The sequence below is a fragment of the Gorilla gorilla genome, chromosome 1 (assembly GCF_029281585.2).
Source record: "Gorilla gorilla gorilla isolate KB3781 chromosome 1, NHGRI_mGorGor1-v2.1_pri, whole genome shotgun sequence".
Classification (NCBI taxonomy): Eukaryota; Metazoa; Chordata; class Mammalia; order Primates; family Hominidae; genus Gorilla; species Gorilla gorilla.
The window spans coordinates 16,918,763-16,942,306 of record NC_073224.2 but is presented as its reverse complement, the minus strand read 5'-3'; the positions used below and the strand labels follow the sequence as shown (position 1 = coordinate 16,942,306).

The following is a 23,544-nucleotide window of genomic DNA, read 5'->3' as shown; positions in this document are numbered from 1 at the left end:
CTAGGGTGTCCAAGATCAAGGCATCAGCCCATTCAGTGTCTAGCGAGGGCCCAGTCTCTGCTTCCAAGATGGCACAACGTTGCTGCATCTTTCAGAGTGGAGGAACATTGTGTCCCCACGTGGAGGAGACAGGAGTGAATGAATCCACTCCTTCAAGTCCTTTTATAAGGGCTCTAATTTCATCCATAAGGACTTCTATCCTCATGAGATAATCACCTAAAGAATCCACCTTTTTACACTTTGTTTTTTTTTTTTTTTTTTGAGACAGGGTCTCATTCTATTGCCCCCATTGGAGTGCAGTAGCCTGTAGCCTGATCATGGCTCACTGCAGCCTTGACCTCCCAGGCTCAACCAGTCCTCCTGTTTCAGCCTCCTGAGTAGCTGGGACTACAGGCCTGCACCACCATGCCCACCTAATTTTTGTATTTTTTGTAGAGACAAGGTTTTCCCATGTTGCCCTGGCTGGTCTTAAACTCCTGGGCTCAAACAATCTGCCAGTCTCCTCCTCCCAAAGTGCTGGGATTACAGCATGAGCCACCACCCCAGGCCAGTGCCCACCTCTTAACACTATCATATTGGCAGTTAAATTTCAACATATAAATTTTGGGGGACATTCAGACCATAGCAGTGTGTTGTTTAATTTCCAAAAAGAAAAAAGGTCAGTTTATCAGTTTTACTTCTATTATTGATTTTTAACTCTATTCTGTTGTGGTCAGAGAAGATATTTGATATGCTATCTATCTTTTAAATTTTACTGAGACTAAAATTGTGGCCTGACATATGGTCTATACTGGAGAATGTCCTGTGTGCACTTGAGAAAAAAGTGTATATTGCTGCTGCTGGATATAGAGTCCTATACATGTCTGCCAGATTTAGCTGATTTATTGTGTTGTTCAAGTCCTTGTTTTCTTATCCTCTATCTGATCATTCTATCCATTATTACCAGTAGGGTATTGAACTCTCCATTTGTCTTTTGTAGAACTGTCTGTTTCTCCCTTCAGTCTATTAGGTTTTGCGTCATATATTTTAATGGTCTGTTACTAGGTGCATAAATGTTTACAATTGTTACATTTTCTTGTTATTTTAAACCTTTTATTAATATATATGCCCTTCTTTGTCTTATGTAAACCTATTTGATTTTGAAGTCTGTTTTGTCTGATATTAGTACAGCCACTACTGTTCTCTTTCGGTCACTATTTGCATGGAATATCTTTTTTCTTTTTTTTTTTCCTTTTTTTTTTTTTTTTTTTTTTTGAGATGGAGTTTTTTGCTCTTGTTGCCCAGGCTGGAGTGCAATGGTGTGATCTCGGCTCACTGCAACCTCCACCTCCTGGGTTGAAGCGATTCTCCTGCCTCAGCCTCCCCAGTAGCTGGGATTACAGGCACCTGCCACCATGCCCAGCTAATTTTTTGTATTTTTAGTAGAGACAGGGTTTCATCATGTTGGCCAGGCTGGTCTTGAACTCCTGACCTCAGGTGATCCACCTGCCTCGGCTTCCCAAAGTGCTGGGATTACAGGCGTGAGCCACCACTCCCAGCCTCTTTTTTCTATTTCTTCACTTTCATCCTATTCGTGGTTTTTAACCTAAAATTTCTCTCTTGTAGACAGCATAGAATTGGGTTTTATGTTTTTGTTTATTCTGCCAATCTCCATCTTTTGACTGAAGAGCTTAATCTAATTATATTTGAAATAATTACTGATAAGGAAGAACTTACTTCTGTCATTTTGCTACCTTTTTTTATATGCCTTATAGTTTTTCCCCTCATTTTCTGCATTACCATCTTCTGTTGCATTTGATTATTTTTGTAGTGAATAATTTTAATTCCGTTCTCATTTCCTTTTGTATATATTCTATAGCTGCTTTTTGTGGTTCCCATAGGAATTGCATTTAGGATCTTAAAGTTTTAACACTCAAATTTGGATTTATACCAATTTAACTTCAGTAACATGTAAAAACTCTTTTTTTTAAAGCTCCATCCCCCCTTTCAGTTACTGATGTCAAACAATTACATGTTTATGTATTATGGGTCCAAAAACATAGACTAAATTGTTTCTTATGCATTCGTCTCTTAAAACATGTAGAAAACAAAAAGTGAATGGTATTTTTGGGAAAAGCATAATTTTTAAAAAGAAAGAAAACAAAAAGTGGAGTTACAAACCGAAGTGTAAAGCTAAATAACAGATAGAGAAGTAATCTAAAAGAAAATGAAATTAGCCAGGTGTGGTGGCACATGCCTGTAGTCCCGGCTACTCAGGAGGCTGTGGGGAAAGGACTGCTTGAGGCCAGGAGGTCAAGGCTGCAATGAGCCATGATTGTGCCACTGCACTTCAGCCTAGGCAACAGAGCCAAACAAAACAAAACAAAAAAAAAGATATTTATTTGAGATTAAGCATTGCAAAGTGAATACGGAAGGCATATTCAGGGAGGTAAAAGAAGACAGGAGTTTTTTAAGGAAAAATGAGGAGAATTACATAATTGTTTTGAAATCATTATCATTGGCTACAAAGATCAATAGCACAGGTGGCCCCAGTCCAAGATTGTCAGGCAGCTGCTGGACAGATGTCTTCACAGTATTTTTTTGTGTAAGGCTGTGGTCTTTGTGCAAGTTTGTAGTTTTTGCAGAGTCTTTCGTGTGATAGTTTTTATCATTAGGCATACTTGTATGAGAACCCTCTCTTTGTGGCCTTCCCCAGCTCCATTTGTCAAGGTTTTAACACAAGTGACTTCATTTTGTTTCTGACAACTTTTCCATTTCCCCTTTTTGATCAAGATTGTTCTTTGAAAGCATCACTAACCAATCGTACTGTAGTTACATTCTGATTGTCCCTCAGTGCTGAGATGTACCTGTCCTGAGCTGTTAGTCTGGTCTAGCCCTGTGTTCAAGGGAAATGAATCGCGACTAGCGAAACCCTTTTTTGCCACATTTGAGCAACAAGAGAGGTTTAGAGGGAGTGGCTCTCAGGCTAAGTCTACCTGGAGTCCATTGTTAAGCCCAATTTTGTCTGTTCCATAGGCCTTTGCTATCATCCAAAGTTCTGGGCCAGAATTATTTTCTTAGGAGTTGCACTTTTGCATAAATTTGTTAAGCCATGGGCACAAAGTTTTTTAAAAATAAAATACAAAGCAAGGTTAGGCCAGGTGCAGTGGCTTATGCCTGTAATCCCAGCACTTTGGGAGGCCGAGGCGGGTGGATCTTGAGGTCAGGAGTTCAAGACCAGCCTGGCCAAGATGGTGAAACCCCGTCTCTACTAAAAATACAAAAATTAGCTGGGTATGGTGGTGGGCACCTGTAATCCCAGCTACTCGGGAGGCTGAGGCAGAGAATTGCTTGAACCCATGAGGTGGAGGTTGCAGTGAGCCAAGATCGCGCCACTGCACTCCAGCCTGGGTGACAGAGCAAGACTCCATCTCAAAAAAAAAAAAAAGCAAGGTTAATAGTAATATGATAACCCCAGTTTACATAATGATTTTGAGCCATGAACCTAGGATTAAATGCAATCAATTGAATAAATCAAATCATTATAGGGAACTAGGTGAGGTCTGTTATAACCATGTGGACTGTTTTTTTATTTTGTGTATTTGGGTCTCAACTTCTCCAGAAAAATTGTTCAGGTACAGCACATAGAATTAGCAATAACACAGGCATTTTCTTATTTAACCAAAAACTAATACGGAGCAATTTTATCATCTGGTATCCCATGACTGGGTTGAATTAAAGCCAAGAATGCTATCTAAAAAAAGAAAAAAGACCAATAGTACAATATGAACAAAAACCTGTGTTGGGGATGTTGCCAAAGTTACCCACTAGGTGCACTAAAGGATTTCTTAGATCAGGTTCTGTCGAGTTACCCACAGTAGCTACAATTGTGAAATTCAATTATGTCATTATCATGCCAAGTAAAAGAGGTAGGCATAAACAAGGAAAAATTAAAAGAAGCAAGATTCTCATGGTGATGGGGAGTCTTGTTCTATTATCTTGGGAAAAGCTGCCCACATCATGAAGCCAATCAACTTCTTGTTCTGGTTTGCAGTTTTAATGTCTCTGATTATGGCATCAGGTGGTCAGTGAACTTTCTGTATGGCCCATACATCAACTATGAGACTTGTCTTATAAAATCCAATTATGTTGGATATTGTGGTTCACAGCTGTAATCCCAACACTTTGGGAGGCTGAGGTTGGAGTATGGCTTGAAGTCAGAAGTTTGAGACCAGCCTGGGCAACAAAGAGACACATCATCTATAAAAAAATTAAAAATTACCTGGTCATGGTGATGTGTGCCTGTAGTTTCCAGGTACTTACGAAGTGGAGGCAAGAGAATCACTCGAACCCAGGAGTTCAAGGCTTCAGTAAGCTGATTGGGCCACTGTACTCCAGCCTGAGTGACAGAGCAAGACTCTGACTCAAAAAAAAAAAAAAAAATCAGCTAGTTTCAACTTACAGGGCTTCAGGAACACAGCAATTCTTGGTACTTACATGGAAGAAAGCTGGATTGGGGGAACCTAGAAAAATTTAGGTTGCAGTTCATTCTACAGGCAAATAATAAAAACTCAAAAACAATGCACAGGGCTATATTCTAGCAACAGGTGTATTACAGCTGTTCTTTGGAAACATAACTTTTCTCTTCACAGTCTTCCCAATTTCTACCAAAGATCATCAGAGAAAGACAAAATGTTTTGCAGAATGAGTTCAATTTTATCAAATTTTGCCTAATCATTTGCATAAGCATATCAAGAATAACAACTGGCTACATTGTAATTTCAGATTTAAAAACCTCTTGAGGCTGGTCACAGTGGCTCACACCTGTAATTCCAGCACTTTGGGAGACCAAGGTGGGAGGATTGCTTGAGGCCAGGAGTTCGAGACCAGCCTGGCCAAAATGGTGAAACCCCATCTCTACTAAAAATACAAAAATTAAGGCTGGGCGCAGTGGCTCATGCCTGTAATCTCAGCACTTTGGGAGGCCAAAGTGGGTGGATCACCTGAGGTTGGGAGTTCGAGACCAGCCAGACCAGCATGGAGAAACCCCATCTCTACTAAAAATACAAAATTAGCTGGTCATGGTGGAGCATGCCTGTAATCCCAGCTACTTGGAAGGCTGAGGCAGGAGAATCACTTGAACATGGGAGGCGGAGGTTGCAGTGAGCCGAGATTGCACCACTGCACTCCAGCTGGGGCAACAAGAGCAAAACTCCGTCAAAAAAAAAAAAAAATACACAAATTAGTCCGACATGATGGCACCAGCCTGACTCCCAGCTATTCATGAGGCTGAGGCATGAGAATCACTGGATTCCCCCTCCCAGGGGGCAGAGGTTACAGTGAGCCACGATCGTGCCACGCACTCCAGCCTAGGCGACAGAGGGAGACCTTGTCTCAAAAATAACAACAACAAACCCTTGAGGCTAGGTAGCCAAATCAAGACAGACTTTAGACTTTGTTTACAGTATCTATAAACCCCTTAAATATGACATTCCAAAGTCATGGCAATGTAACCAATATTTCCAATTGTATCTTGCTATAGAGGTGATTCTTATTGAACGTATGGAAATAATTACATTTCCATTAAAAATAAGTATACTCATGAAGTCATTTCCAAATTTTGGAGGTACTTAGTAGGAAGAAAAAAATAAATGCTTTCACTTTTGTTCATAAATGTATGCTTTATCAAATTGCTGAAAACTTTAGATAGCATAAGCGAAAATATTTTCTTAAATTTGGGAAACAAAACATATAAGTAAAGAGCCATCAGTATTTTAAATAAAAGTCATGAAAACATTATTAGTTATTCAATCTCATGTAATTAATTTTTTGTTTTGCTAAATCTTATTGGCAATTTCATGAATTCATCAGTTTCTTCATTAGAAGTTATGGACATCTTTTTTCCCAAGCACTTGGTAGTTGATAAAAGAGAAATATAAAATTTTTTTAAAAAAAGAAAGTTCTGGAAATGTTTATGTGGTCTGCTGATTTTATTTTCTTTTTCCATGTTGCCCCATTTATAATACAGACCAGGCTTGGACTGAGGTGTATATAGGATAGGTTTACTCTGCCTCCTCTCTCTATTCAGTCAGTGAAAGAGCACAGTCTGTGGTAAGCACCAAAAGGCCTCCATTGATCTTTTTTCCTTTTTGCTATTTTTATTTTGCACTATAAACAATAACAACAATGGTCAGTAACATAGAGCTTTTCTTCACATTTGCATGGATTGCAAAATCTGCAAATTCCAGAAGTCAGTGGCTTGAAGACAAAACAACTGTCACAAGAGACACAACACATAGAAGGACAGGAAGCTGAAGAAGACAGTTTTCAATATTACTGACCCAGGATACACAGCAAGTACCCTTTTCCGCCTGGCACCTGGTGCCGCCACCTTGATGGTATGATTTTTTGGTCTATGATCTGAAAAAATATTTTCTCAAATGAAGAGCTGCTGAGAAGAGGTGCAATGAGATAAGTTCAAGTATGAATAACAGTCATACTTATTCAAGTGTAGATTTGTATCATACTTATACAAGTCCAAGGTCAGTGAGGAAGCCACAGCAAAAGAGAAACCCAGAAAGGCCAACATCTTGCTACTTCAACCAACTGCCTCCGTTGGGCCCAAGAGGGTATGTAAAAAACATTTCAGGGTTCAAATTGGCATATATATCATGTCTCCACAAACCCTGTAGGGTTACTTTCCTGACTAGATGGTGATCAGCTTATTTCCTGAAGCAACGGAGACAGACATTGAGACTGCCAAAGTTCGAAAAATAAGGTGGAAATTGTGCTTCCTTCAAAATGAATTGGCTTCATAAGTGCCATTCTGCTGGTCCAGCAACTTCTTTCTCCCGTGTTGCTGCGGGTATTTATTGCCTTATGCTTGAAATGAAAAGGCGAACTTTGAGGTGCAAGGACTGGGCAGTCCCTTGAGGGCAGGGGGTCTGGAAGTACAGTAGTCAGCATGTGCTGTGCTCCTGTAATTGCTTGGCCTTCCTTCAATCCTGAGAACCTACCCTGAGGTCTGTGTGAAGTTCATTTGCAAGCCTGGTGACCTCTCACTATGTCACTGGGGCAACATGACAAAGTGAGGTCTTCAGTATTGCACAGATGTGAAATGTCCATTCTTAAAAACAAAAGTCATAGCTGCTCTTGGGGCTGGGCTTGTTCCTCTATCCCAGTTTTAGCAGAATGTGGCTGTGGCCACAGGGCTCCTGCTGAGCTCTGAGACTGTCCAGTGGGTGGGCACTGGAGCCAGCACTGAGGCAGGGAATGTGCAGTAGACACCCTTCAAGTCAGGGCTAAATGTCTGCAAATGGCTTATCAATGAAGAGCCTGCTGCCTCCCCCTGGTAGGAGGGAAGCTGGGGATTGGGTGTGGAAGGGAGGATTTCAAATTCCTACCGCAGGAGCTGGCCCATGAAGCCAAAGCTGGGTGAGATCATGCTCCTCTTCCACTTGACATAATTGAAGGCCTCCTTCAGGCAGAAGTGCTTGGTCTTTATGAGGTAAGCCATGCAGATGGTGGGTGAACAGGAGAACCCAGCTTCACGGTGGACCAGGACCTTGCCTTTCTTTTCTCTGACACAGTCAATGAAGTCTATTGCTTCTTGAAAGTGAGAGCTAATGTCAGCCATGTGGCCTTCTTCCACAAGGATCCATTTGTATGTAGGTGGGTCTTGCAGGCCTCACAGCCAGGTCCACAAGGGGACATTCAGCTGGGCTGTGATGTGTAGCTTGATGAGGAACTTGCACTTGGATGCATGGTAGGCACCTCCAAGGTAGAGGAAGGAAAGGATTTCAACTGGACCATCCTGATCATAAGCTGGCCTGTAGTTGATGTTTAGCACTACTAGCTTTCCACACTGGCTGATGAGAGCTCTCTCACTTTGAAACGAGTGAAACGAGTTTTACATCCATGCAACCCTGGAAGAAGGTCTCATATCCCCCTTTGAGGAAGTAGATCCGCCAGCAGGAGGGCAGGCAGGCGAGCAGTGAGGTGAGCACAACCCGCTGGGCACTCTCCTCGCGCAGCTTCTGCCCGTGGCGGCTCCCCTAGTTCATTCAGCACCATCACGGCCACCAGGATGCTGCCCTCCTGCAGCAGCAGCGTGCTCCGAGGCATCTGGCAGCAAGTAGCACGCTGACCCCACAGCCGCCCCGGGCTGGCGCACACCACTGAATAGAGGTTGATGTTGAGTGAGCCAGGCACGCTCAAGGTGGTAAAGGCCAGGTAGGGCCGGCAGCCAAGCACCATCCAGCCCGCCGCTGCCTCCTTGCGGAGCATCTTGCACACTGGCGCCAGCGACCCAGCGACCCAGCGCCACGTGCTCCACAGGTGCCCAAGGCCAGGGTCCCCATGGGCGACCCATGAGGCTGCAGCCGCTGACGGAACTAGGCCCTAACTGCAGTGCAGCTCTGCTTTCCATTGATCTTAAAGTTATTAGAAATCTGTATTCAAGAGTACTTGTTAGAGTTCTTTCTATGAATCTGATTGCAGATGCCTTTAGAGAAAAGTCAAAACAATAACTGTGCATAACAAAAACTTAGAATAGAATAACTATGGTTAAAAATCTGATGAAAGTTTATTATAACCAGAAATTGACAAGAAACTGGTTATTTTGTGTCAAACAACATAAGCAGAATTACAACTGATGACGTCTTAGATTTCTAGGAGTTTTACACAATTTTGGAACATTCATATCAATAACACACCCATAAAATATAACTGAAAGAAGATCTAGTGTAACTTATTTGACAATGTTTTTCATACAGTTTATCATCTTCAAATGAGCCTGATTTAGTTTAATATGTCTCTTTTATAAACATTTGAAAAGTTTCAGGGCCCTCTGGAACATCAAGTTAATTCAAGATAAAAAAAGAAAAGACAATTTAGGATGTGATCCCGGGAAAGCTTGCCAAAGATATCAAAAGGTTAAAAACACTTTATCAAAACAGCATCAAATGTCACTGTGAATTAATAGTCATTTATTTAACCAGGATGATAATCAAAATACTTCAAAATGAAATACAGAAAGTTACATGAATTTTTTAAAAAACCCTTAACCCTTTTAAGCGCTGTTTTGTCAAGCAATCAAAAACCTAATAAAAACAAGCAACAGGAACCACAGATAATTATCCTGATAAAATGTAAAATCTTTGTTTCTTAGACCAGTTATCAAAAAGGTAAAGAAATATCTCCAGCAATATGATTGCTTCAGCCTCCAGAAAGCACATTTAGAGAACCTGGAAGTCAAACCTGACGAAAAGGTACTTGAATTCAATAAGACAAAGGAAGAGTGTGTGCCCAAAATTAGTAATGTTTGCCATATTATAGAGGAATGTAAACAAGTACTCTAGTACCTTGAACAGGGTAATACATGGCTTTTAGAAAAAGTAAAAGCTGGCAGGCACGGTGGCTCACACCTGTAAACCTAGTATTTTAAGAGGCGAGGCAGGCAGATCACCCGAGGTCTGGAGTTTGAGACAGGACTGGCCAACGTGCAGAAACCATGTCATTGCTAAAAATACAAAAACTAGCCAGGCGAGGTTGGTGCGCGCCTTTAGTACAAGGTACTCGGGAGGCTGAGGCGAGAGAATGGCTTTAACCCAGAAGAGGAGGTTGCACTCCAGCCTGGCCAACAGAGCGAGAATCCGTCAGAAAGAAAGAAAGAAAAGAAAGAAAGAAAGAAAAAAAGAAAGAAAGAAAGAAAGAAAGAAAGAAAGGAAGGAAGGAAGAAAGGAAGAAAGAAAGAGAGAGGAAGAGAAAGAAAGAGAGAAAAAACAAATTTCAGACTATACGAAAAGCAATAATTCATTAAATAGGAAGAAACAGATCTCTAGCAGAAGTAATAGATTATAATGTGACTGTCTCAAAAATAAAAATTTTAAAAAAAGAAAAAGTAAAAGCATGTGAAATTGCCGGCTCACATGAAACAATTCAGGTATGTCAAGAAAAACCGAGTTCAGAATCAAATTATTCTGAAAGAAAATATTCAACTGTAAAGCTGCAGTTCAGAACATGGTTGAAATTTTAAAGAAACGGCTCTGGGTGGGTGAAGCAAGAGAGGGTCTTGCAAGAGGGGCAGCAAGGGATCCAAAACAATCCCCCCGCCGCAAGGCAAAAGACCAGAGAAGATCCCAGGACTGTGGGCCCTGGGCGTTGACACCTCAGAGCACACCAAGTCCGGAGCGGCCCAAAGTCATGGAAGCTCTGGAGCTCCGGAGCCGGGGAAGGCCTGGAGAGTCGGCGGAATGGAGGCTGCCCGGAGATCCCAGAGCTTGGGCAGGGGAAAAGGCCTCTGGCACTCCCGCGAGGAAACAGGGTGGCGCCGCGGAGGTCCAGCGAGTGGCCTAGGCGCAAGCAATCACGGAAGGCTCTAAGAGGCCAACAGAAGGCGCAAGGCGGCGGGCAACGGTGCTTGGGCGTAGACACGGAGAGCAACCCAGCCACGCCTCCGGCGAGCGGCTCCCGGTTCCCGATAAGATCCCCATGGCACCGGATTGGAGGTGGCGCATGGAGTCGGAAGGGCGTGGCTGAGCCGCGCCTTTGGGGCAGACAGGCTGCACTACCGGCGTCGAAGGCCATACCACCACGAAGGCGTCCGGTCTCCTCTGATCTCGTGAAGATAAGCAGGGTCTGGGCCAGACTGCTACTTAGATGAAACGCCACTTGAGAAAACCAGGAGACGCAGGCTTGTTTAGACTTCAAGTTTCTCCCTCTTTACCGTTTGGTCGCCGTACTTCTCAACCGCACCGTAAATCTGCTCCCCCTTTTCAGCACGCCTAAGCCCACGCCACAGCCCGGGACCGCTTAGTGTGGGCTAACCTGCAGCACAGCCAGGCAACAACATCACAACTATTCAGGATGGGCGGCGCAACACGATGAAACCGGATCCAGCAGACACAGCACGCCTCATATCACTAAGGTGCAGGCCAGGATTCCCTGCCGTTCGCGGTGCCTTCCCGCTCCCGGAACGACCAGGCAATTCAATTCACTCATCCGGCGCAGTCGCAACCTTATAAACCGGGGGAAGGGGCGGGCAGGGGCAGCGGGTACCACAGACGCCAGCCAAGACCTCCGCTCCAGAACGCATGGGCTGCTTTACCCGGGGGGAAGGACATTGCTTAGCCAACCACCACGAAAACAGTCCCTGTGAACCTGGATTCCTACTGCCCCCAACTTCGTGTCAACTCCAGTACCGAGGACACGCAAGAGACCCAGGCCTCCGAACGCGCCCGGTGCCACGGCTCCCGCCAAACGGGCGGGCGCACTCTGCAAATCTCGGGGCCCACTGCACCGCACCGAGAGCACAGTGAGGTGGCAAGAAAGAAAGGAACCTACGAAACCCACCTCCAAAGCAAGCAATTCATCCAAGAAAAAACCCGTCTCAGCGCTCCGTTGGACCTCTCCCATGGACCGCCTGGCCGCCCTGCTCACGCACAGCTCAAACCCCTACACCCTATTCCGGTCTGCTCAAAAGGGTCCTGCCTACCGAAGCAGGGTGCTTCCTCTCTAAGGCTCAATAGTCCTCGCTCTCTACCTCCCTCCACCTCTCTCTTCTATGTTTCCCCCTGGACCTCGCGTTACTTCTCTCGCCTTCCCTCTGTATCTCTGTCCCTCTCCCTTTCTCTGTCCTTCTTAGCCCTCTCTCATTCCTTATCCACCTCCCAGTCTCTCTCGATCGCTGTCTCTCTCCCTCTCTCGGTTTCTATCTCTCCATCCATCTTATCCTTGCTCTCCTACAAGCCGTGTGTGTATGTGTTTCAGTGTGTGTGTGAGTGTGTCTGTGTGTGCGTGCGTCTGCGCACCCGTGCTCGCGTGTGGGTTCCGGAGCGAGAATGACCGGGTGTGTCTGTGTGTGGGGGAGTGGATTTGCTCCTGCTGGTGGTGGGGTGTGTCTGGGTTTCTCTCAGGCCCTCTCACCCGAGATCAGGCCGCCGCCCCTAGTGCCAGCCCGGCGCAAAACGGGGCCACCCCACGACCGGCTACACCCCACGCCCTCTTGCCCCCCGGCCGGGTCTTGGTCGAGACCAGCGACCGTGGTGGGGGCGTTGTGAGAGAAAGGCACCGCGCGGCTAGGCCGGCTGTTGGCCTTTGGCCAGCACTGACGGCTCTGGGTGGGTGGGGCAAGAGGGGGCCTCGCAGGAGCCCCTGTGCGGCGAGGGATCCAAAACGCTGCGTCCGCCACAGGGCGGAGGAACGGAGGGCGTCCCAGGATGGTGGGCCCTGGGCCCTGACGCCTCGGAGCACTCCCTGCTCCCAGCGGGCCCGATGTGGTGGAACCTCGGGAGCACGGGAGCCGGGGGAAGGCCGCGGGCCAGCGGCTCGGGGGTCCCCGATCCGAGCCCCGCGGCCCCGGGCCGGCGGTGACGGCTGCAATCCGGCGGGCACGGCCCGGCCGGGCTCTTGGGGCAGCCAGGCGCCTCCTCGGGCGTCTACGGCCATACCACCCTGAACGCGCCCGATCTCGTCTGATCTCGGAAGCTAAGCAGGGTCGGGCCTGGTTAGTACTTGGATGGGAGACCGCCTGGGAATACCGGGTGCTGTAGGCTTTTTCTTTGGCTTTCTGCTTTTCTTTCCTTTTCTTCCAGACGGAGTCTCGCTCTGTCGCCCAGGCTGGAGTGCAGTGGCGCCATCTCGGCTCACTGCAAGCTCCGCCTCCCGGGTTCACGCCATTCTCCGGCCTCAGCCTCCCGAGTAGCTGGGCCTACAGGCGCCCGCCACCTCGCCCGGCTAATTTTTTCTCTTTTTCCTAGAGACGGGGTTTCACCCTGTTAGCCGGGATGGTCTCGAGCTCCTGACCTCGTGACCCACCCGCCTCTGCCTCCCAGAGTGCTGGGATTACAGGCGGGAGCCACCGCGCCCGCACGGCCTGCTGCAGGCTTTTTTGGCTTCCCCGCTGCCTCCCTTCCCCCTACAGTCGCCATGCTTCCCAACCTCCCCTGACTCTGCTCCCCCTTTACCGCCCACCTACACCCCCGCCGCAGCCGGGGTCCTCCTCCTGGGGGTCCGCCCCTACTGCACGCCGGGCAGCAGCGTCCCACCGCTTCCGCCTCGCCGCCGCCCCGCCAGGCGCCCGGCTCCAGCCTGGGAGGGCAGGGGGCCGGACCCCAAAGTCGCAGCCGCGGGGTCCCGTCCGTTCGCGGTGCCTTCCCGCTCCCGGAACGCCCAGGCCATTCAATTCACCCATCGGGCGCCGTCGTCGCACCCTTCCAAACCGGGGCAAGGGGCGGGCAGGGGCAGCGGGTGCCACGGACGCCAACCAAGACCTCGGCTCCAGAACGCATGGGCTGCTTTACCCGGGGGAAGGACATTGCTTCGCCAGCCACCAGGAAAACAGTCCCTGTGCACCCGGGATTCCCAATGCCCCCGACTTCGTGTCCACGACTCCAGTCCCGAGGACACGCCAGAGACCCAGGCCTCCGGGCCCGCCCGGTGCCACGGCTCCCGCCAAACGGGCGGGCGCGCTCTGCAAATCTCGGGGCCCGCCGCAAGGCACCCAGAGCACAGGGAGGTGCCAAGAAAGGCAGGAGCCTACGAAACCCACCTCCAAAGCAAGCAATTCATCCAAGAAAAAGCCCGTCTCAGCGCTCCGTCGGTCCTCTCGCACGGACCGCCTGGCCCCCGTGTTCTGGCGCAGCCCAAGCCCCCTCCACCCTATCCCGACCTGCTCAAGAGGGCGCTGCCTAACGGAGCCGGACGCTTCCTCTCTCAGTCTCTATCGCTCTCGCTCTCTAGCTCCCTCCGCCTCTCTCTTCTAGGTTTCCCCGTGGACCTCGCGCTACTTCTGCCGTTTTCCCTCCGTCTCTCTGTCTCTCTCTCTCTTTCTCTGTCCCTCTCTCTTTCTCAGCCTGTCTGTCTCCTTCCCTCTCGCCCTCCCCTCTCTCTGTCGATCGCTGTCTCTCTCCCTCACTCGGTTTCTATCTCTCCATCGATCTCGTCCTTGCTCTCCTTCAAGCCGCGTGTGTGTGTGCGTGCGCGTGTGTGTGGGTGTGCGTGTGTCTGTGTGTGTGTGTCTCTGTGTGTGTGTGTGTCAGTGTGTGTGTGTTTCTGTGTGTGTGTGTGTCCGCGAGCGCGCGTGCGAGCGCGCCCGGGTGTGTCTGTGTGTGGGGGAGTGGATTTGCTCCTGCTGGTGGTGGGGTGTGTCTGGGTTTCTCTCAGGCCCTCTCACCCGAGATCAGGCCGCCGCCCCTAGTGCCAGCCCGGCGCAAAACGGGGCCACCCCACGACCGGCTACACCCCACGCCCTCTTGCCCCCCGGCCGGGTCTTGGTCGAGACCAGCGACCGTGGTGGGGGCGTTGTGAGAGAAAGGCACCGCGCGGCTAGGCCGGCTGTAGGCCTTTGGCCAGCACTGACGGCTCTGGGTGGGTGGGGCAAGAGGGGGCCTCGCAGGAGCCCCTGTGCGGCGAGGGATCCAAAACGCTGCGTCCGCCACAGGGCGGAGGAACGGAGGGCGTCACAGGATCGTGGGCCCTGGGCCCTGACGCCTCGGAGCACTCCCTGCTCCCAGCGGGCCCGATGTGGTGGAACCTCGGGAGCACGGGAGCCGGGGGAAGGCCGCGGGCCAGCGGCTCGGGGGTCCCCGATCCGAGCCCCGCGGCCCCGGGCCGGCGGTGACGGCTGCAATCCGGCGGGCACGGCCCGGCCGGGCTCTTGGGGCAGCCAGGCGCCTCCTCGGGCGTCTACGGCCATACCACCCTGAACGCGCCCGATCTCGTCTGATCTCGGAAGCTAAGCAGGGTCGGGCCTGGTTAGTACTTGGATGGGAGACCGCCTGGGAATACCGGGTGCTGTAGGCTTTTTCTTTGGCTTTCTGCTTTTCTTTCCTTTTCTTCCAGACGGAGTCTCGCTCTGTCGCCCAGGCTGGAGTGCAGTGGCGCCATCTCGGCTCACTGCAAGCTCCGCCTCCCGGGTTCACGCCATTCTCCGGCCTCAGCCTCCCGAGTAGCTGGGCCTACAGGCGCCCGCCACCTCGCCCGGCTAATTTTTTCTCTTTTTCCTAGAGACGGGGTTTCACCCTGTTAGCCGGGATGGTCTCGAGCTCCTGACCTCGTGACCCACCCGCCTCTGCCTCCCAGAGTGCTGGGATTACAGGCGGGAGCCACCGCGCCCGCACGGCCTGCTGCAGGCTTTTTTGGCTTCCCCGCTGCCTCCCTTCCCCCTACAGTCGCCATGCTTCCCAACCTCCCCTGACTCTGCTCCCCCTTTACCGCCCACCTACACCCCCGCCGCAGCCGGGGTCCTCCTCCTGGGGGTCCGCCCCTACTGCACGCCGGGCAGCAGCGTCCCACCGCTTCCGCCTCGCCGCCGCCCCGCCAGGCGCCCGGCTCCAGCCTGGGAGGGCAGGGGGCCGGACCCCAAAGTCGCAGCCGCGGGGTCCCGTCCGTTCGCGGTGCCTTCCCGCTCCCGGAACGCCCAGGCCATTCAATTCACCCATCGGGCGCCGTCGTCGCACCCTTCCAAACCGGGGCAAGGGGCGGGCAGGGGCAGCGGGTGCCACGGACGCCAACCAAGACCTCGGCTCCAGAACGCATGGGCTGCTTTACCCGGGGGAAGGACATTGCTTCGCCAGCCACCAGGAAAACAGTCCCTGTGCACCCGGGATTCCCAATGCCCCCGACTTCGTGTCCACGACTCCAGTCCCGAGGACACGCCAGAGACCCAGGCCTCCGGGCCCGCCCGGTGCCACGGCTCCCGCCAAACGGGCGGGCGCGCTCTGCAAATCTCGGGGCCCGCCGCAAGGCACCCAGAGCACAGGGAGGTGCCAAGAAAGGCAGGAGCCTACGAAACCCACCTCCAAAGCAAGCAATTCATCCAAGAAAAAGCCCGTCTCAGCGCTCCGTCGGTCCTCTCGCACGGACCGCCTGGCCCCCGTGTTCTGGCGCAGCCCAAGCCCCCTCCACCCTATCCCGACCTGCTCAAGAGGGCGCTGCCTAACGGAGCCGGACGCTTCCTCTCTCAGTCTCTATCGCTCTCGCTCTCTAGCTCCCTCCGCCTCTCTCTTCTAGGTTTCCCCGTGGACCTCGCGCTACTTCTGCCGTTTTCCCTCCGTCTCTCTGTCTCTCTCTCTCTTTCTCTGTCCCTCTCTCTTTCTCAGCCTGTCTGTCTCCTTCCCTCTCGCCCTCCCCTCTCTCTGTCGATCGCTGTCTCTCTCCCTCACTCGGTTTCTATCTCTCCATCGATCTCGTCCTTGCTCTCCTTCAAGCCGCGTGTGTGTGTGCGTGCGCGTGTGTGTGGGTGTGCGTGTGTCTGTGTGTGTGTGTCTCTGTGTGTGTGTGTGTCAGTGTGTGTGTGTTTCTGTGTGTGTGTGTGTCCGCGAGCGCGCGTGCGAGCGCGCCCGGGTGTGTCTGTGTGTGGGGGAGTGGATTTGCTCCTGCTGGTGGTGGGGTGTGTCTGGGTTTCTCTCAGGCCCTCTCACCCGAGATCAGGCCGCCGCCCCTAGTGCCAGCCCGGCGCAAAACGGGGCCACCCCACGACCGGCTACACCCCACGCCCTCTTGCCCCCCGGCCGGGTCTTGGTCGAGACCAGCGACCGTGGTGGGGGCGTTGTGAGAGAAAGGCACCGCGCGGCTAGGCCGGCTGTTGGCCTTTGGCCAGCACTCACGGCTCTGGGTGGGTGGGGCAAGAGGGGGCCTCGCAGGAGCCCCTGTGCGGCGAGGGATCCAAAACGCTGCGTCCGCCACAGGGCGGAGGAACGGAGGGCGTCCCAGGATGGTGGGCCCTGGGCCCTGACGCCTCGGAGCACTCCCTGCTCCCAGCGGGCCCGATGTGGTGGAACCTCGGGAGCACGGGAGCCGGGGGAAGGCCGCGGGCCAGCGGCTCGGGGGTCCCCGATCCGAGCCCCGCGGCCCCGGGCCGGCGGTGACGGCTGCAATCCGGCGGGCACGGCCCGGCCGGGCTCTTGGGGCAGCCAGGCGCCTCCTCGGGCGTCTACGGCCATACCACCCTGAACGCGCCCGATCTCGTCTGATCTCGGAAGCTAAGCAGGGTCGGGCCTGGTTAGTACTTGGATGGGAGACCGCCTGGGAATACCGGGTGCTGTAGGCTTTTTCTTTGGCTTTCTGCTTTTCTTTCCTTTTCTTCCAGACGGAGTCTCGCTCTGTCGCCCAGGCTGGAGTGCAGTGGCGCCATCTCGGCTCACTGCAAGCTCCGCCTCCCGGGTTCACGCCATTCTCCGGCCTCAGCCTCCCGAGTAGCTGGGCCTACAGGCGCCCGCCACCTCGCCCGGCTAATTTTTTCTCTTTTTCCTAGAGACGGGGTTTCACCCTGTTAGCCGGGATGGTCTCGAGCTCCTGACCTCGTGACCCACCCGCCTCTGCCTCCCAGAGTGCTGGGATTACAGGCGGGAGCCACCGCGCCCGCACGGCCTGCTGCAGGCTTTTTTGGCTTCCCCGCTGCCTCCCTTCCCCCTACAGTCGCCATGCTTCCCAACCTCCCCTGACTCTGCTCCCCCTTTACCGCCCACCTACACCCCCGCCGCAGCCGGGGTCCTCCTCCTGGGGGTCCGCCCCTACTGCACGCCGGGCAGCAGCGTCCCACCGCTTCCGCCTCGCCGCCGCCCCGCCAGGCGCCCGGCTCCAGCCTGGGAGGGCAGGGGGCCGGACCCCAAAGTCGCAGCCGCGGGGTCCCGTCCGTTCGCGGTGCCTTCCCGCTCCCGGAACGCCCAGGCCATTCAATTCACCCATCGGGCGCCGTCGTCGCACCCTTCCAAACCGGGGCAAGGGGCGGGCAGGGGCAGCGGGTGCCACGGACGCCAACCAAGACCTCGGCTCCAGAACGCATGGGCTGCTTTACCCGGGGGAAGGACATTGCTTCGCCAGCCACCAGGAAAACAGTCCCTGTGCACCCGGGATTCCCAATGCCCCCGACTTCGTGTCCACGACTCCAGTCCCGAGGACACGCCAGAGACCCAGGCCTCCGGGCCCGCCCGGTGCCACGGCTCCCGCCAAACGGGCGGGCGCGCTCTGCAAATCTCGGGGCCCGCCGCAAGGCACCCAGAGCACAGGGAGGTGCCAAGAAAGGCAGGAGCCTACGAAACCCACCTCCAAAGCAAGCAATTCATCCAAGAAAAAGCCCGTCTCAGCGCTCCGTCGGTCCTCTCGCACGGACCGCCTGGCCCCCGTGTTCTGGCGCAGCCCAAGCCCCCTCCACCCTATCCCGACCTGCTCAAGAGGGCGCTGCCTAACGGAGCCGGACGCTTCCTCTCTCAGTCTCTATCGCTCTCGCTCTCTAGCTCCCTCCGCCTCTCTCTTCTAGGTTTCCCCGTGGACCTCGCGCTACTTCTGCCGTTTTCCCTCCGTCTCTCTGTCTCTCTCTCTCTTTCTCTGTCCCTCTCTCTTTCTCAGCCTGTCTGTCTCCTTCCCTCTCGCCCTCCCCTCTCTCTGTCGATCGCTGTCTCTCTCCCTCACTCGGTTTCTATCTCTCCATCGATCTCGTCCTTGCTCTCCTTCAAGCCGCGTGTGTGTGTGCGTGCGCGTGTGTGTGGGTGTGCGTGTGTCTGTGTGTGTGTGTCTCTGTGTGTGTGTGTGTCAGTGTGTGTGTGTTTCTGTGTGTGTGTGTGTCCGCGAGCGCGCGTGCGAGCGCGCCCGGGTGTGTCTGTGTGTGGGGGAGTGGATTTGCTCCTGCTGGTGGTGGGGTGTGTCTGGGTTTCTCTCAGGCCCTCTCACCCGAGATCAGGCCGCCGCCCCTAGTGCCAGCCCGGCGCAAAACGGGGCCACCCCACGACCGGCTACACCCCACGCCCTCTTGCCCCCCGGCCGGGTCTTGGTCGAGACCAGCGACCGTGGTGGGGGCGTTGTGAGAGAAAGGCACCGCGCGGCTAGGCCGGCTGTTGGCCTTTGGCCAGCACTCACGGCTCTGGGTGGGTGGGGCAAGAGGGGGCCTCGCAGGAGCCCCTGTGCGGCGAGGGATCCAAAACGCTGCCTCCGCCACAGGGCGGAGGAACGGAGGGCGTCACAGGATCGTGGGCCCTGGGCCCTGACGCCTCGGAGCACTCCCTGCTCCCAGCGGGCCCGATGTGGTGGAACCTCGGGAGCACGGGAGCCGGGGGAAGGCCGCGGGCCAGCGGCTCGGGGGTCCCCGATCCGAGCCCCGCGGCCCCGGGCCGGCGGTGACGGCTGCAATCCGGCGGGCACGGCCCGGCCGGGCTCTTGGGGCAGCCAGGCGCCTCCTCGGGCGTCTACGGCCATACCACCCTGAACGCGCCCGATCTCGTCTGATCTCGGAAGCTAAGCAGGGTCGGGCCTGGTTAGTACTTGGATGGGAGACCGCCTGGGAATACCGGGTGCTGTAGGCTTTTTCTTTGGCTTTCTGCTTTTCTTTCCTTTTCTTCCAGACGGAGTCTCGCTCTGTCGCCCAGGCTGGAGTGCAGTGGCGCCATCTCGGCTCACTGCAAGCTCCGCCTCCCGGGTTCACGCCATTCTCCGGCCTCAGCCTCCCGAGTAGCTGGGCCTACAGGCGCCCGCCACCTCGCCCGGCTAATTTTTTCTCTTTTTCCTAGAGACGGGGTTTCACCCTGTTAGCCGGGATGGTCTCGAGCTCCTGACCTCGTGACCCACCCGCCTCTGCCTCCCAGAGTGCTGGGATTACAGGCGGGAGCCACCGCGCCCGCACGGCCTGCTGCAGGCTTTTTTGGCTTCCCCGCTGCCTCCCTTCCCCCTACAGTCGCCATGCTTCCCAACCTCCCCTGACTCTGCTCCCCCTTTACCGCCCACCTACACCCCCGCCGCAGCCGGGGTCCTCCTCCTGGGGGTCCGCCCCTACTGCACGCCGGGCAGCAGCGTCCCACCGCTTCCGCCTCGCCGCCGCCCCGCCAGGCGCCCGGCTCCAGCCTGGGAGGGCAGGGGGCCGGACCCCAAAGTCGCAGCCGCGGGGTCCCGTCCGTTCGCGGTGCCTTCCCGCTCCCGGAACGCCCAGGCCATTCAATTCACCCATCGGGCGCCGTCGTCGCACCCTTCCAAACCGGGGCAAGGGGCGGGCAGGGGCAGCGGGTGCCACGGACGCCAACCAAGACCTCGGCTCCAGAACGCATGGGCTGCTTTACCCGGGGGAAGGACATTGCTTCGCCAGCCACCAGGAAAACAGTCCCTGTGCACCCGGGATTCCCAATGCCCCCGACTTCGTGTCCACGACTCCAGTCCCGAGGACACGCCAGAGACCCAGGCCTCCGGGCCCGCCCGGTGCCACGGCTCCCGCCAAACGGGCGGGCGCGCTCTGCAAATCTCGGGGCCCGCCGCAAGGCACCCAGAGCACAGGGAGGTGCCAAGAAAGGCAGGAGCCTACGAAACCCACCTCCAAAGCAAGCAATTCATCCAAGAAAAAGCCCGTCTCAGCGCTCCGTCGGTCCTCTCGCACGGACCGCCTGGCCCCCGTGTTCTGGCGCAGCCCAAGCCCCCTCCACCCTATCCCGACCTGCTCAAGAGGGCGCTGCCTAACGGAGCCGGACGCTTCCTCTCTCAGTCTCTATCGCTCTCGCTCTCTAGCTCCCTCCGCCTCTCTCTTCTAGGTTTCCCCGTGGACCTCGCGCTACTTCTGCCGTTTTCCCTCCGTCTCTCTGTCTCTCTCTCTCTTTCTCTGTCCCTCTCTCTTTCTCAGCCTGTCTGTCTCCTTCCCTCTCGCCCTCCCCTCTCTCTGTCGATCGCTGTCTCTCTCCCTCACTCGGTTTCTATCTCTCCATCGATCTCGTCCTTGCTCTCCTTCAAGCCGCGTGTGTGTGTGCGTGCGCGTGTGTGTGGGTGTGCGTGTGTCTGTGTGTGTGTGTCTCTGTGTGTGTGTGTGTCAGTGTGTGTGTGTTTCTGTGTGTGTGTGTGTCCGCGAGCGCGCGTGCGAGCGCGCCCGGGTGTGTCTGTGTGTGGGGGAGTGGATTTGCTCCTGCTGGTGGTGGGGTGTGTCTGGGTTTCTCTCAGGCCCTCTCACCCGAGATCAGGCCGCCGCCCCTAGTGCCAGCCCGGCGCAAAACGGGGCCACCCCACGACCGGCTACACCCCACGCCCTCTTGCCCCCCGGCCGGGTCTTGGTCGAGACCAGCGACCGTGGTGGGGGCGTTGTGAGAGAAAGGCACCGCGCGGCTAGGCCGGCTGTAGGCCTTTGGCCAGCACTGACGGCTCTGGGTGGGTGGGGCAAGAGGGGGCCTCGCAGGAGCCCCTGTGCGGCGAGGGATCCAAAACGCTGCGTCCGCCACAGGGCGGAGGAACGGAGGGCGTCCCAGGATGGTGGGCCCTGGGCCCTGACGCCTCGGAGCACTCCCTGCTCCCAGCGGGCCCGATGTGGTGGAACCTCGGGAGCACGGGAGCCGGGGGAAGGCCGCGGGCCAGCGGCTCGGGGGTCCCCGATCCGAGCCCCGCGGCCCCGGGCCGGCGGTGACGGCTGCAATCCGGCGGGCACGGCCCGGCCGGGCTCTTGGGGCAGCCAGGCGCCTCCTCGGGCGTCTACGGCCATACCACCCTGAACGCGCCCGATCTCGTCTGATCTCGGAAGCTAAGCAGGGTCGGGCCTGGTTAGTACTTGGATGGGAGACCGCCTGGGAATACCGGGTGCTGTAGGCTTTTTCTTTGGCTTTCTGCTTTTCTTTCCTTTTCTTCCAGACGGAGTCTCGCTCTGTCGCCCAGGCTGGAGTGCAGTGGCGCCATCTCGGCTCACTGCAAGCTCCGCCTCCCGGGTTCACGCCATTCTCCGGCCTCAGCCTCCCGAGTAGCTGGGCCTACAGGCGCCCGCCACCTCGCCCGGCTAATTTTTTCTCTTTTTCCTAGAGACGGGGTTTCACCCTGTTAGCCGGGATGGTCTCGAGCTCCTGACCTCGTGACCCACCCGCCTCTGCCTCCCAGAGTGCTGGGATTACAGGCGGGAGCCACCGCGCCCGCACGGCCTGCTGCAGGCTTTTTTGGCTTCCCCGCTGCCTCCCTTCCCCCTACAGTCGCCATGCTTCCCAACCTCCCCTGACTCTGCTCCCCCTTTACCGCCCACCTACACCCCCGCCGCAGCCGGGGTCCTCCTCCTGGGGGTCCGCCCCTACTGCACGCCGGGCAGCAGCGTCCCACCGCTTCCGCCTCGCCGCCGCCCCGCCAGGCGCCCGGCTCCAGCCTGGGAGGGCAGGGGGCCGGACCCCAAAGTCGCAGCCGCGGGGTCCCGTCCGTTCGCGGTGCCTTCCCGCTCCCGGAACGCCCAGGCCATTCAATTCACCCATCGGGCGCCGTCGTCGCACCCTTCCAAACCGGGGCAAGGGGCGGGCAGGGGCAGCGGGTGCCACGGACGCCAACCAAGACCTCGGCTCCAGAACGCATGGGCTGCTTTACCCGGGGGAAGGACATTGCTTCGCCAGCCACCAGGAAAACAGTCCCTGTGCACCCGGGATTCCCAATGCCCCCGACTTCGTGTCCACGACTCCAGTCCCGAGGACACGCCAGAGACCCAGGCCTCCGGGCCCGCCCGGTGCCACGGCTCCCGCCAAACGGGCGGGCGCGCTCTGCAAATCTCGGGGCCCGCCGCAAGGCACCCAGAGCACAGGGAGGTGCCAAGAAAGGCAGGAGCCTACGAAACCCACCTCCAAAGCAAGCAATTCATCCAAGAAAAAGCCCGTCTCAGCGCTCCGTCGGTCCTCTCGCACGGACCGCCTGGCCCCCGTGTTCTGGCGCAGCCCAAGCCCCCTCCACCCTATCCCGACCTGCTCAAGAGGGCGCTGCCTAACGGAGCCGGACGCTTCCTCTCTCAGTCTCTATCGCTCTCGCTCTCTAGCTCCCTCCGCCTCTCTCTTCTAGGTTTCCCCGTGGACCTCGCGCTACTTCTGCCGTTTTCCCTCCGTCTCTCTGTCTCTCTCTCTCTTTCTCTGTCCCTCTCTCTTTCTCAGCCTGTCTGTCTCCTTCCCTCTCGCCCTCCCCTCTCTCTGTCGATCGCTGTCTCTCTCCCTCACTCGGTTTCTATCTCTCCATCGATCTCGTCCTTGCTCTCCTTCAAGCCGCGTGTGTGTGTGCGTGCGCGTGTGTGTGGGTGTGCGTGTGTCTGTGTGTGTGTGTCTCTGTGTGTGTGTGTGTCAGTGTGTGTGTGTTTCTGTGTGTGTGTGTGTCCGCGAGCGCGCGTGCGAGCGCGCCCGGGTGTGTCTGTGTGTGGGGGAGTGGATTTGCTCCTGCTGGTGGTGGGGTGTGTCTGGGTTTCTCTCAGGCCCTCTCACCCGAGATCAGGCCGCCGCCCCTAGTGCCAGCCCGGCGCAAAACGGGGCCACCCCACGACCGGCTACACCCCACGCCCTCTTGCCCCCCGGCCGGGTCTTGGTCGAGACCAGCGACCGTGGTGGGGGCGTTGTGAGAGAAAGGCACCGCGCGGCTAGGCCGGCTGTAGGCCTTTGGCCAGCACTGACGGCTCTGGGTGGGTGGGGCAAGAGGGGGCCTCGCAGGAGCCCCTGTGCGGCGAGGGATCCAAAACGCTGCGTCCGCCACAGGGCGGAGGAACGGAGGGCGTCCCAGGATGGTGGGCCCTGGGCCCTGACGCCTCGGAGCACTCCCTGCTCCCAGCGGGCCCGATGTGGTGGAACCTCGGGAGCACGGGAGCCGGGGGAAGGCCGCGGGCCAGCG

General features: G+C 55.5%; 5 non-coding genes and 2 pseudogenes across 5 annotated transcripts; 5 read left to right on the top strand and 2 right to left on the bottom strand.

Moving 5' to 3' along the window:
• Nucleotides 1-5,693: 5,693 nt before the first annotated feature.
• LOC129532115 (dual specificity protein phosphatase 5-like) lies at nt 5,694-8,265 on the bottom strand (annotated as a pseudogene).
• On the bottom strand, nt 5,983-6,107 carry LOC129529617 (uncharacterized; annotated as a pseudogene).
• Nucleotides 8,266-12,414: 4,149 nt separating the features above from the next.
• Nucleotides 12,415-12,533, top strand: LOC129529555 (5S ribosomal RNA). The gene has a single exon (XR_008675102.1). It is a non-coding gene; the product is annotated as a 5S ribosomal RNA (ribosomal RNA).
• Nucleotides 12,534-14,662: 2,129 nt separating this feature from the next.
• On the top strand, nt 14,663-14,781 carry LOC129529867 (5S ribosomal RNA). The gene has a single exon (XR_008675381.1). It is a non-coding gene; the product is annotated as a 5S ribosomal RNA (ribosomal RNA).
• Nucleotides 14,782-16,910: 2,129 nt separating this feature from the next.
• LOC134758066 (5S ribosomal RNA) lies at nt 16,911-17,029 on the top strand. Its single transcript, XR_010132872.1, has one exon. It is a non-coding gene; the product is annotated as a 5S ribosomal RNA (ribosomal RNA).
• Nucleotides 17,030-19,158: 2,129 nt separating this feature from the next.
• Nucleotides 19,159-19,277, top strand: LOC129529756 (5S ribosomal RNA). The gene has a single exon (XR_008675317.1). It is a non-coding gene; the product is annotated as a 5S ribosomal RNA (ribosomal RNA).
• Nucleotides 19,278-21,406: 2,129 nt separating this feature from the next.
• On the top strand, nt 21,407-21,525 carry LOC129530090 (5S ribosomal RNA). The gene has a single exon (XR_008675631.1). It is a non-coding gene; the product is annotated as a 5S ribosomal RNA (ribosomal RNA).
• The last annotated feature ends 2,019 nt before the right edge of the window (nt 21,526-23,544 follow it).